Source organism: Capsicum annuum, chromosome 1 (assembly GCF_002878395.1).
Source record: "Capsicum annuum cultivar UCD-10X-F1 chromosome 1, UCD10Xv1.1, whole genome shotgun sequence".
In the NCBI taxonomy this organism is placed as follows: domain Eukaryota; kingdom Viridiplantae; phylum Streptophyta; class Magnoliopsida; order Solanales; family Solanaceae; genus Capsicum; species Capsicum annuum.
Window position 1 is genome coordinate 180,887,529 of NC_061111.1, and position 10,562 is coordinate 180,898,090.

The window sequence follows — 10,562 nt, forward strand, 5'->3', positions numbered from 1 at the left end:
AAAAGGATTAACAGTAAACCATGAGTAAAGATAAGTACATGCTAATTAAATCATGTCTACTAGGGCAACACCAACATGTAAAACAGTTTTGAAAGAGAGAGCAGTACAAGCACACAAAATGAAATTCATTCAATGTTAAGCAGTGAACTACCAATTCAGTATACTAAAAGAATCAGAAAAAGTAATTGTCCTTAAGAGCCACATTATAGAAAGGAGTGGAATTGACATAGGGTTGAGTAAAAAAATTGGAATAACAAGACTCAAGAGGAAGGAGGCTTGGGGAAAAGAGACTTAATCAACATTTCTATTCTAGTATTTTTAGCAGCATGGGCATCCAACATCTACTTAGTGAGTTTCTTTACTTATGCATCTAATTAATTCACTTTACTAGTCAGTTTTGCCACTTTTATATGGAGTTCTACATTTTCTGACATCAGTGCGTCAGAAGCACCAAGTCTCTTGTAACACCCCGTGTTTCCCTAGCATAAGCTAAGTCCCAGTACATGAGTATTTGTATACAGAATTTTTGAAACACTCATTATTTTTTATTTTAGATCTTACCATTACATAGGAAATTCAATTAGCTTTCCAACGATATAAAATTCGCGGAAATCCGATAACCGGGTAAGAAGTTATGGCGATTTTAAATTTCAGTTTTTAGACCCTATCATTTTAGTCATCAACGCATCATGGAACCAATGTAAATAGAAATTTTCAGATTCCAGTGACACTCCACGATCATGACGTATCGCAAAATAGGCCGATTTTCCATTTGGCAATTTCCAGTGGGCCTCCGCGATGTTGGCGCATCTCGAAGATGGTCAAATTGGCATTTCAAAGGCTTACCGCAATAAGCCCGCTTTGTGATGTTTGTACAGGTCCTAATTGTCCCTTTTCTAGTGGCTTGACGCAATAGTGTCGCGTCGCGCCATGGCAAAAAATTGGGATGGTCAATTTTTAGCTTCCATTTTAAAATTTGTTCAAGGGTATTTGGGTCTTTTTCCATGGCCCTAATTAAACGAAAACACGGAATTTAACCTCTAAACACCCCAATAGTCATTATTATTTCAATTTCTCTCACAATCAAATATCCTCTTTTCAAGAACAAGAACCCTAGCTCTCAAATTCAAGGCCAATCCACAAGAACTCACCTAGAACTTCTAGAAATTCATTATCCCAGGTATGTTAGATGATTATCCATGGATTTCTTTCATCCATGGAGTCCAAATATCCTATTTAAATTATAAAGTTGTGATCTTTTCAAGTTAATTGATTTTAAATTATGATTTCATCCATGAATTTCCATGTACTATTGATTTTATACCATGTTACTATGAAATTATTGTTATTATTCAATCCTCTATGTTTTAATATTATTATTCATTGAATTAAACCATGATTTAGTGCTATTATATCGAATTCATACTATCTTTATAAGTTCCATCACATTCCTATGATTGTTTTAAACCATGAACTACAAGTGTTTGATAAAATGATCACAAGAGTGAGTGATTTAATAAAAGCCTTCATGCTTTGTTCCCCAAGCTTTAGTGTCATTTTACCATTGTTGTTTTTGAGTCCTGGGGGTATTGAATACCCGAAAACCATAGCTTTTTATTTAGTCTAGTCTCAGTACATTACAGAATAGTCTTCAGAATATACTATGAGCATTATCAGAATAGTTAGATAACAGTAGGTAAACTCAGAACAGTCTAGTATTTTAGTTGGGAGTAGGATTTAACACCGAGCGAGTGTAGGCATGTCGGATCCCCGTCAGATATGCAGAGTTGCTAGTAACAGTTCCTACACTCCAAAACTACGTAGCCAACATATGATATGAGAAGTCATCCATTAGATTAGGCTTGAGTATCTCGCAGAGGTCACCCGTTAGTTCAGGATTGACACCCTTAGTCCTTTGGATATTATATTAGTTTAGTGGATCCACACAGCCAGTGTTAGTACTCGTGGCACGGTATTAACACCCTTCCAACTGGGGTTATAGGTTGGAACATGATTAGCTCAAATTAGGGAATGTTGATTAGATACCTCCCACAATCTTAGGTATAGTCTCAGTTACAGTCCCAGTTCAGTTATTCAGTCTTATTATTGTTTGACCAAACTAGACAGATTTTAGTTATTTCAGTATTTTAGTTTACAGATTTTACTCACTTCATGTTATATGCTTGGTAATGCATCTTCAGTATCCATAGATTTTCATGTATCTTCAGTATTTATAGATTCTTATGCATACTCAGTATTTACATATTTCCACATATTCTCAGTACCTACAGATTTCATGCTTTCTATTCAGTAATCCATGCTTTACATGCATATTCAGTTAATTATTAGTTTTGTTCATGAAACCATATATATCATCCTACCTCATTTAGCATACCAGTACATTCAAAGTACTGATCGCATACCTTATCTTTTACGCTTTGATGTATTATATCATACTTTATTTCATGTCTTAGTTTAGTAGTTAGTTGGGGCTTGTCCCATTAACTCACCGTCTTTCAGACTTAGAGGCTTTTCAGACATTAGAGTCAGTTATTCAGTGTTCAGATATTGCAGTTAGTTATCCAGTTTATCAGTATTTTATCATATTCAGTCAGTTATTTCTATAGACTCATATTTTAGTTTTGAATTCAGTTATTAAAACCTTATGGCATATCGGTTATTTTTCCACAATTATGATATTATTATTTAGTGCTCATAGCAGGTACCAGCTTATGAGTTAGCTTATGGTCCCTTGGTACTGTAAGCATCGTGTGATGCCCAGGGTGTACTCTTAGGGCGTTAATCTCTCAGAAGCTAACTGCTAATTTTTTCAAACTTATGTGCATTATATCAGGATCTTTTGCATCTAACTTGATCCTCATTTTCTCTATTTCCTTGCTTAAGCTTTCCTGAGCAGCCAAGAGTTTAGAAACATAGGACATAGTTCTTATATTTCTTTTAATGCACTCATATTCTACCAAAGTAATTAGAGGGAACCTTTTTTTGGCAACTCCATGAATTCCTCTAGTCCCAACTACTCCAAAATAATCAAAGACCCTGTTTGGGACGCACCTATAGGTTATTCTATGTCTTTCTTCTTTCTTAAGAATTACTTTCTTCATGTGTTCGATCATAAGAGCAGGCAGGTTGATTAATCAAAATTACTTAGGCATGCCATCAAGAACAGATTAGCCCCAGATGTAATGATAGTCTTCCAAGATCTTGTCAGCAGGACTTTGTTGGCGAATTAAAATACCAGCTGAAACGCACATGTTAGGAATTTATTTTTCACAACTACTATTGATGTTCCACCCACCTTAGAGACATTGCTCATAAACTTAGTTGTGGGTTGTTGCTTTGCAGTAGTTCTAACTCCAACAATTGGTTTATCTAAGAATTTTCCCTGTGCTTCTTCATCCAAATCGATTGACTTTCCTTGCACCTGGGATGAGAAGCTTAACCCATCTTCTTAGAATTTTATGGTGTTGTAAAATTCTCTAACCATATTCTCAAGGACCATGGGGGCTGATTCCTCAAACAAGTGTAACTACCCTTGATGCTTGACATATTTAACTAATTCACTCATCCTAGGTTTCTCATAATTTTTTGAATAAACCACTCTTCCTGATAGGACTCTATGTGTTTTTAGTATTTTGTTTATTTATTTTCTAGCCACATCCTTTTCTTTTTTATCCTATTTGCTTTTCTTAAGGACTAATACTCACTTCTTCAATAATTGTTCCTTTTCTCTTGGGACCAGGCCCCTCAGAAAATTCCTTCTATTTTACTGTTCTATGCTTCTGCCTCATCTCAGCAGGATTGCCAAATTTTGAACTGAAGGACTTGGTCCTTTCAGCAATATGAACTTTCTTCTTTTTTTTTCTCAATTTCTTCAATAATATCTTTCTTCTCTCTAATATCAACCATATTTACTTGCCTCTAATATCAAGAGCAGTTTATTCTCAACCTCCTCATCCTCCTTATTTGGAGATGATAATATTCTATTTCCTTTATCTACTTCATTTATTTCTCCTGTTACTTCTTTTTCTTCACTGGCTGAGGTGCCCTGTGAAAGCAGAAGTAATTCTTATCCATCCAGTTCTCATTATAAGAAAGATCAACCCTTTTAACTGATATTTCTTCACCAAAAAATTAAGCAAAAATAGGGTTTAAATATGAGGAGGTAGGACAACTAGAAAATTTTAGGATTTTAGAAAATTCATCTTTGTTGGGTTTATCAGTCAAAATAGTGTTTTGAGATTCTACAGGTGGTTTTGGAGCTTCTAAGAAAGAATGAATTTTGGGTTGAGAATATTTTTGGTCAATGACAGATCTAAGACTTTGACTTGAACTTTCTACCATGAATGTCTAACCACAAATTTCTAAAGTAGATGAGAATTCTATGGGGACTGACATATTTACAAGTTTTTGATTTTCTGAGGAAGAACGAGTTCGCTTAGGTTATTGTTGGTAGCTCAAGGAGGTATTAGCTTTGGTTAATTATGGATCAGAGTGTTCAATTAATGAATGTTTAGATTGTTCATCGGGACTTTTAATTACTTAGAAGTGTTCAACAGAGATTGTGGAAGTTGGAATATCAACCATTTTAAAAAAATGAAGGTAAGGGACTAGTTTGGTTCACAGTAGATGATCAGCATAGAAAGATAACTGAATCAGTTGAAAAATAATGTGGAAGAACTTGATTTATAAGTTTAGATAAGATAGCATTGTCATTGAAAGATGTTCCTTCTAAAACAAAATGTCTGATTTAATAATTATGACTCTTTATATTTAATAGGAGTTGACGACTTATGCATAGAGATGAGAAAACTCATGGACTTTCTGATAGTATTTTCAGATTGTTGAAGTATCCTGAAATGGTACTAATGTGAGATATTACCAGGTCCCTTTTTTTTGAGTGAATTCTCAACTTATGTATGCTTCGACTGATTTCTCCGAAAGTTTTCCCCATAGGTGTATACCTGCAAGGGTATGATATTGAGTTAGATGAACCTGCAATTACCTTATCAAGGATACTTGTCTCCTAAATATAACCAATTTTGTGTGAAAGTATTGAATCAAAAAATTGGTTAGATATATTAGATCTATCCCACTTTAACTTTTTGCCTATCCACAGCCTTCTTATTGATTCTCTACTTAAGCTTACATTAATGATTGTAGCTTTGACTTATCATCATTCTCATCTAAATTCTTCGGCCTATTTCCTTTCATCTTTAGTAACATCACCCTTTTTTTTCAACCCACCGGATTCCATAGCTTTCTCATTAAGATAATCCAAGGACCAGGTCCCTAGGGTAATTTTTCATAATAAGACACCTTCACTTGAAGTTCCATGAGAGAGAACACAGTCAGACTTTACAAAATTGAGCCTTGCTTATAAATTATCATAGAACAAACCCTGACTGCAACCCCCTTTCTAAAAACCTGGTCCACAATCATAAGTTGGATTTGGGAACCCACTTGAGTTTGAGTTCCCAATAATTCGATGGTGGCGTGATCAATGCTGTCTTGGCCTATTTAGATAGAGCATTCTTCCTCAATTTTTTTAGAGATTTGAACCCGTTATGCAATAAACTTTCCTGTTGAACATATTTGAAATCATTTATTCTAGCTCTTATCTAGTACTAAAAACTTTTCTTAGTATGACCATCATTTTCACCAGTATACATAGGATTAAAAGCCTTGTTTCTACTATCATTGGAAGTCTTTCCTTGACACCCAGAAGGTTGGAATTTCCCTTGGTATCCCAGTTTTTGCCATCAATAACACCTAGCCTAATTAGATTAGAAAGGATCTATGAAGAAGTAGTCCATTTAAGAGATTTGTTAAATTCTTTTCTTAGATGGACCAGGTCCCATTCTAACTTTTCTTTTTTGTGAAGTATAGATATAAGATGTTTTTAAGAATCTTTCAATTTCTTTTCAAGACCAATTTGAATCTTTGAAGCTTCTCTTTTTCCCTTGCCGTCTATGTTACCCACCTTCTCTAGTTGGCCCATATAACTTTGATTTCCAGATTTTAATTTAGTGATCATTTCTTCAATTTCTGATATACAGAGAGTTAAGGCAATCAATTTGAATTCTTGACTCTCTACTTTCTTCTCTAGAGCAATTTTCTCAACATTTAATTCATATACATAATCAATCAGCACACTAGAGAGATTCTTTATCTTTCTAGCTGAATAGTTATCTAGATCTTCTTTAATATTAGAGAGTGTTATCTCATCTTTTTTTTCATCATCTGTATTTTCCATGAAAGAAAATAGGGAATCATAGATAACTGGATTATCTTTTACTGCAAGCATAGAAATATCTCTAGAATTTTAATCCTTTCTGATTCACTGGAGGATCTCCCCATGCTGCCAGAGTTTGATTTGCTGCATAATTAGCTACAACCTTTCTTCTTGAATTGTTAAGGACCTGGTCCTTGATTTTTCTTTTGTCACTTGCAACCTTGAGGTAGTCCTGATGATTCATTTTGTGTATGGGATAGTCCTTGACGAGATGCTTAGGACTTCTATATTTGTGACATACTTTAATATTTCTTCCTCTCTTTTGGAACTGACCACTCTTTTTCATGGCTCTAACAATCCTATTTTCAAAATAGGAACCATCAGTGTCTTCATCATCAACTGGATCATATTTAGAAACCTTCAATAACAGGAAACTTTCTCTTTTTGCTTGCTTCTTATCCAGCCCTTGCAGCTTCTTGAGCTCATGAGTCTTTAGATTTCCAATGAGTTTATCCATAGTGAGGGTCTTCGAGTTCCTTGCTTTAGTTATGGCACCCACTTTGCTTTCCCAGGACTTAGAAAGAACACCAATAATCTTTCTCACTTCTTTATACAATTGAATCACTTCTCGTAAATAGTGAAGCTCATTTCTAATAAAAGTGAATCTATTATATATTTCTTGGATTGTTTCTCCTTCTTTTATAGGAAAGGTTTCATACTGAGTGGTTAGCATGTCTACTTTAGGATCCTTCACTCAGTAGTGCCTTCATAAGCAGTACTCAAGCAATCCTAAATCTCTTTTTCATTTTCACAAGCTGAGATCCTATTATATTCATCAGGCCTTATACCATAAACTAGCAATTTTTTGGCCTGGTAATTCTTTCAATTTTATTTCTATCTTTATCATACTCTCTCCTACTTTTTACCACTATTTTTGTCATTTCTTCTTCTGTAACATCTTTAATAGGAACATAAGGACCATAAATCATTATGTCCATCAGTTCACTATCTTCAGCTAAAATAAAGTCAAACAGCCTAGTTTTTCACCATCCATAATACTGCCCATTGAATCTTGGCGGTCTAGTAGTAGATTGCCCTTTTTCTAGATTAGGTGGAGCAACCATGTTAACCATGACACTCTAGGTGTGAACCTTTTAGAGTAACCTGTCTCTGATACCAATTGTTGAAACCTTGGGGGTTGCATCATATAGTGAGGGACTAGGTCCCTCAAGGTCAATCACAGGCAAAATACAAAAAATTTACTAGGAATCAAAACACAGTGCAGGAAAAGTAACAAACACAAGATTTTTAACGTGGAAACCGCCCCTGCTCAAGGAAGGGAAAAAATGGCTTGCCATCACAAATTAACTTTAATCATTATCAAACTTAGGAAACTCTACCTAAGAACTCTCTCCACAAAAGAAAACACTACTCTTATAGCATGAGTAGTTCAATTACGAATCATTACTCACTCAAGAATAGCTTTTGTGTAAGCTCACATAAATAGCTAAGCACCTGAGCAGTGTTAAAATGAGGTTTTTGCCACCTCTCTTCACTTTTTGCAATTAAAAAAACATTTAATGATGAAACATTTTTTCCTTTTATAGATGAGTGATGATTAGGGGTGAAATATCATTGGACCAGTTGTCCTAATCAGTACAAGAAACACCTGTAAGTTTGTTACACAAGAGGACAAAATATACAGTCACGTGTGCCACTGTACTATTCTATGAACATCCAGAGACCTAGTCCCTTGCAGGTAGCTGCTCATCATCAAAATTACATATAGTAAACCTATGTAACGAGGGATGAACTTTACCTTCATCCCAAACCTCATTACTCCTTTCATAGGGGATACTTTCAAAAATACCCAATCGCCAACCTCGAACTACAATTCCTACCACCTCACATCGATATTGTACTTTTAGAGACTTTGGGCGGTCATAATCTATTCTCTAATAACCTTTACTTTTTCCATTTCTTGATGCATAAGATTAGGTCTTAATAGTTTGGTTTCATCTACCTCTTATCAACCAATTAGTGACCTATACATTCTACCATAAAGAGACTAAAAATGTCACTTGGATGCTAGAATGATAAATGTATTATATTCAAACTCTATAAGTAGCAAGTGATCTACCCAACTACCTTTAAAGTTAATTACGCAAGGCCCTTAGCATATCTTCTAAAGTCTGAATAATATACTCTATTTAACCATCTATTTGAGGGTGGAAATAGTTCTAAGGTTCACCTAAGTGCCCAACCCTCCCTGAAAAGATTTCCAAAGTTGAGATGAAAACTATGTAACTCAGTCCGATATAATAGACACCAAGGCTCCACATAACTGAACTATCTCCTGAATTTTTAATTTCGCGTAATCCTCCCCCGAGTAATTTTTTATTACCGATAAAAAGTGGTCGTACTTGGTCATTCTATCAATAAGACCCAAATAGAATCATACCGGTTTTGGGACTGCAAAAGATTTGTAACAAAATCCAAGTTAATCATTTCCCACTTCCATATAAGGAGAGCTATATTTTGGGAGGTACCACTCGAGCTCAATGTTCAACTTTAACTTGCTGGCAGTTTAATCACTTAGCAATAAAATTAGCAACATCCCTTTTCATGTTATTCCACTAATACACCACCTTTAAGTCACGATACATCTCAATTGACTCGGGATGAACAATATACCTTGAAACATATGCTTCTGTTAATGTTCTCTCTTATAGACTACCAGTATCAAAACACACAGCCTCCCTTGGTATAACAATATACCATTTTCTCTTATCTCAAAAGCAAAAAACTTTTGCTGGCCAACATCTTTCTTAATTTTCATTAATGTGGGATCACAAGATTGCTTCTCCTAGACTTTGGTACACAAGGATGACTTATCCACCTCATGAATGAATACTCCTCCAACCTCGGAGTCTAAGAGTCAGACCCTAAAATTAGCCAACTGATGAATATCCCTTACCTGTCCCTTTTTTTCCTAAATATGAGAAAGACTGCCCACTGATAACTTTCTAAGAGATTGAAAAACAATATTATCTTTACCTTAATGATAGTACAGGCTCGTGTCAAAATTCTGTAAAAGATTAAGACACCAACTTTTTTTGAGATTTAGCTTTTTTTGTATGAACATATACTGCAGGATCCTATAACTGGTGTAAATATTGACATGTACTCCATATAAGTAGTGATTCTAAATATTAAGCACAAACACTATGACTGTCTTTTATATTACTAGAAGGTACATGGGAATCCTCTAAGTTCATTGAACATATGTATCATGGAGAGTGAGGGTACTTAGAAATCCCTTACTCTTATGGTATCTTTGGTTTGTACATATACATGCATCGGGGCCAGTTCAGGGGTTTACATTGGACTCATATAGCCCGTGGATGGATAAGGATGGTTAAGCTACACATATCTAGGTTATGGTTTCCAATGCAGGATAAACCTGGTTTTCTTTCATGGCGTGGTTATATATATGTATATGTATGGTTTCTATGAATGTGGATGCTTTACTAGGTTTTATTAAATGACATTATTTTATCCTTATCCTTAGTTCATGCTAGCGTTCATCTGCTAACCTATCTTTTGGCGGATGTATCGCCACATAATGTAGGAACCGACTATTTTACTCTTTATGTTTAATGATTGGACTTCGCGATTAGCAATTGGATTGAAGTGGTGAGCTTCTATTATTCCAAAAGGCTCTATTTCATAGATATTATTTTATACTTTATTTTATTTATGGATATTAGTTTTGTCTATGGTTGGAGGCATGTCCCAATCGGATTTTAGTATTCTTTTGGTTAGAGACATTTATAGAACTAGTATGGGTTGGTATGTGTTTTGGCCCTGGTATTGGCATTGGTATTGGAGTTAATACAGTAGTAATAAATTTCTCACTATTCCATCCTCTTTTATTCTAGGATTACACACACACACACACACATATATAATATTATTATGAAACTCATATGTTTATGGTTTGGATATAGTTGTAGATTAGTTTTGGGGATGGTTGGACTCGTTTATGTCGATCCCCGGTTATATACCTACCCCAGAGTCTAGATTTGGCTAGTTATATGCTATCTTGTTATATGTTTGAAATTCATCTGCATTAGGGTATGCACTGGATGATTGGGTTGGGTATTTAGGGGTGGTCCTTGATGGACTTGGGAAGCCCATTACGACAAGGCCCTCAATCGGGTCGTGTCAGTTGGTATAAGAGTTTTAGGTTTATGGTCAATTGGGAGTCTATAAATCCGTTTCTAGTAGAGTCTTTTTTAGGGGTGTG